Source organism: Gymnoscopelus microlampas (assembly GCF_963454915.1).
Source record: "Gymnoscopelus microlampas genome assembly, chromosome: 9".
Lineage (NCBI taxonomy): Eukaryota > Metazoa > Chordata > Actinopteri > Myctophiformes > Myctophidae > Gymnoscopelus > Gymnoscopelus microlampas.
In genome coordinates, this window is record NC_139946.1 from 7,993,466 (window position 1) to 7,997,618 (window position 4,153).

The window sequence follows — 4,153 nt, forward strand, 5'->3', positions numbered from 1 at the left end:
CAGTCACATTCAGTAGAGTGCTCTATTAACATTCTCACCCACCAGTGCAATGCATAAGGTGGGTGTGGATTAATTGTCAAATGTTAAGACAACCCATGCCAAGCAGGAATACTTCCATAAATTCAAGGTGTCAAAAAAGATCTCAAAATCCTTCTACCTCGCCACAACTCAGAGCACCCTGGCAGGGGGCATGACCATAAGGTATGGGCAGAGCTCCTATCAGGACCTATATACGACCACTCCGAAAGGTGGTGAGGTCTGAGGAACGTACTATTGGATGCTCTCTTCCGGCTCTGCAGGACGTTTATGAGAGTAGGAAAGGATTATGAAGGACAAACATCACCCAAGCAACAAACTGTTTGCAATGATCGAAACAGTAAACGCCTGAGATGTCTACCAGCCGAGGGCTCTAGGCTACATACAGTTTTTTTCGGCTGCTGTTAGAGCACTAAACACGGCCAGACACTTGTGTGTGAGAAATGCTGTTCATCACTCTGTTTGAGAAATGCTGCTCATACAGTACTATGTATATACTCGTGACGTGACACTTGCACATTGATTGATTCTGTTGCTTTGTACATCTGCACATGGTCACTTTGACCATTTGGGTGAACATTGCTAGCCCTCTCACTGTATATTTGTATATATTATTTTTCATTATTGTCATTCAATTTTCTTGTTTTAATATGTATGTAGCACAATCATACAGTCCCAAAAACATTTCGTTGCTTGTACCTGTATAAATCAGTGACAAATAAAACTTGAACCCTCAGCAGGAGAAGGCATTTCTAAAGTGTATGGATGAAGAATGTCATTTAGCATAGTTAAATTCATCGTTAAAATAGAATAGCGTGCTCATTAGAGTGCAAATCTCTACCAGGAGGGGAGGCATGCCCTTTTAATAATAGTGTATATGCACATCAATTTCTATCTACAGCTATGAAAGCGTGGCACGGCATATGAGTTCCAGTGTACATCATTTTTATCTCTACTACAGTATCTCCCTCCCTCTCTCTCTCATACAAGATCAGCGTCTACCTCTCTCCACTTTTCTCACTGCTTTGCTGATTGTTGTCACTCTAAACTCTGTAAAAGGGTCAAATTAGTTGAATGTGCAATGACATCATGTCATTTGGGGGTTTGTATGTTGTCACATTTATACATGTATGTCTGTGTTAATCGATCCAGTGACAGAACGTGTCTAATGACTGGGCCGGGAAAAATCTAGAGCGAACTCTCTCTCCTCTGTCCTGATACTCCTGGACCTGTCTGCAGCGTTCGACACAGTGAACCATCAGATCCTCCTCTCCACCCTCGAGGGGATGGGTGTCTCAGGCATCCTACCTGACGGGTCGCTCCTACCAGGTGAAGCTGGGAGGGTCTGTGTCAGAACCACACAGGCTCACTACTGGGGTTCCCCAAGGCTCGGTTCTGGGTCCTCTTCTCTTCTCTCTCTACACTACATCTCTTGGTGCTGTCATCCGCTCCCATGGCTTTTCCTACCACTGCTATGCCGATGACACCCAGCTGATCCTCTCATTCCCCCCCTCTGACACACACGTGGAGGCACGCATTGCTGCTTGTCTGGCTGACATCTCGGAGTGGATGTCGACGAACCACCTGAAGCTCAACCTGGACAAGACCGAGCTGATGTTCATCCCGGGGAAGGGCTGTCCTCACCGAGACATGGCCATCACCATTGAGAACGCTGTGGTGACGTCAACTCGGACTGCGAAGAATCTGGGTGTGACCCTGGACGATCAACTGTCGTTCTCGGCTAACATCGCATCAGTGACACGGTCCTGCAGATTCCTCCTCTACAACATCAGGAGAATTCGGCCCTTCCTCACGGAGAAGGCAGCCCAGGTGCTCATCCAGGCTCTTGTCATCTCCCGCCTGGACTACTGCAACTCCCTCCTGGCTGGCGCTCCGGCATCTGCCATCAGACCCCTGGAGCTTGTTCAGAAAGCTGCGGCTCGTCTGGTGTTCAACCGCCCCAAGTTCTCTCACACAACTATCCTTCTCCGTTCCCTGCACTGGCTCCCCGTAGCGGCTCGCATTCAGTTTAAAACCCTGGTGCTAGCCTATAGGGCAGCGAAAGGAACAGCTCCCTCTTACCTCCGGGTATTGGTCAATGCCCACAACCCTTCCCGACCACTCCGGTCGGCCACCAAGGGGCGACTGACTCCCCCGCCACTCAACGGTCCTTCTGGTCGATCGACACGGTCACAACTTTTTTCTGTTCTGGCCCCACAGTGGTGGAATGAACTTCCCACTGATGTCAGGACAGCAGAGTCACTGCCCATCTTTCGCCGCAGGCTGAAAACCCACCTCTTCAGGAAACACTACCCTTCCTCTTTGCCTGGCCTACTTGTTGTTAACTAGTTGTACGAATGCTTGTTTTATTGTTGAATTGTTTATTGGATCTTGTTTAGTCAATACAATTATTTGTTTTTAGCTCCTGCTCATTTGACTACTTTGTCTCATCTGTTTAAGGAAATAGGTAGCTGATATATTGCACTTTTACCTTAGCGCTAGGTATGCTCTTGGTTGCTTGTTATTGCAGAAAATGCACTTATAACCTCTGGTGATTAGTAGCTTTCGTTCCCTACCTTTGTTGATTACACTTATTGTAAGTCGCTTTGGATAAAAGCGTCTGCTAAATGACTGTAATGTAATGTAATGTAATCTGGGAGGGCCTTTTTTTTTTTTAAGCTTAGATATTATAATGACCGGTGGATGATGTCAACATGATTTTTTTTTTCAATGTCTATTCGGCTGCTTTCAGCAAGCAGCACACAGAAAAAAAGAAACCAGGTACGTATTTTGGGGGGTGCACGCTCGCTCACCAGTTCTGGGATGCTCCCACCCAGACCCACCCGTAGATCTACCCTAAATCTAACGACGGCTTTAAGTAATATGTTATGGATGTTATGTCTAGTAATAATCCACATTACCCGCCAAAACTTCTATAAAAACAAGATGAGTTAAAGTTGGTTCTGGACAGTGCCACTAACGTGAAATTCCCTACAAGTAAGGAGATACCTCGTTGCCAGATCCTACTAGCAAAATCCCTGTTTAAGTTACCTTGTTGCCAGACAATGTTCCTGCCATTTATGCAAAAGATATAAGATATAAGAAATAAAGAGAGACAGAGAGAAAGCGGGAGAGAAAGGTAGAGAAAGGAAAATAGAGAAAGAAAAGAGATTGTTTTTTAAATTATCTTTTATCTACATGTAATTTTTTACAAGAACATCAAACAAAAACCTTCTGCTTGTACTTTTAAATTGTGTTTGTTTTTACAGAGAGAGAGAGAGCATGTGTGTGTGTTGCAGCCTGCAGGCTACACTCACTGCCCGAATCCTATTTGATTTTAGAATGCCTAATTCTGTGGTTATTTTGGTGAAAATGACGGGAAAGTAGTGTAATACTCTACACAGTAATGTTGTAAACGACAGTAATATTGTAAAGTATGGTCATTTATTAATTAAAATGATGGTAACTAGTAATATGCAATGTATTACATTTCGAAAGTAACTTGCCCAACACTTACTATAACTATACTTTGGCCAAGTTGATTGTAATCATCTAAAAAACATTGTCTTCAGACATTGTTGTGATATGTAGTTTAGTCTGAAATTAACTCAGAAATTAGTTATAAAGACCCCCACACCCCTCTCTCCTCGTGTCTTCTTTACTCTTTGCAGTCACAATAACAGATATACCCAGAGAGGTCTAATAAACAGCTCAGGGTAAAAAAGAGACCACTGTTTTGTCCTAGATTGGCCTAACCAAAGTCCTGTGCACTGTAGCCCCGTGCCCTAGCCCCTTCTTCCAGTCTACTGGCAGAATACCACGCTGCATAACGCCCCTCCAAAATATTCCAAATAAAAATTGCAGTCAAACTCAAATGGGCCCCTTGAGCCATTTGTAAAAATGGGCCCAAAATGGGCCCTTAAGGGAGCCGTACGAACCCATAATTATGGGTCCTTTACGACTCCATTTTATAATTATCTGAGCTAGATAGATAGAGTTAAACACTGAGAATTTTACTGATGAGTCTTTCTCCAGTCCTAAATCTACAGCCATGTTAGAAGTATTACTGAGAGAACAAATTCATAAACGCTCTCCAATACTGATTTCTTCATTCATT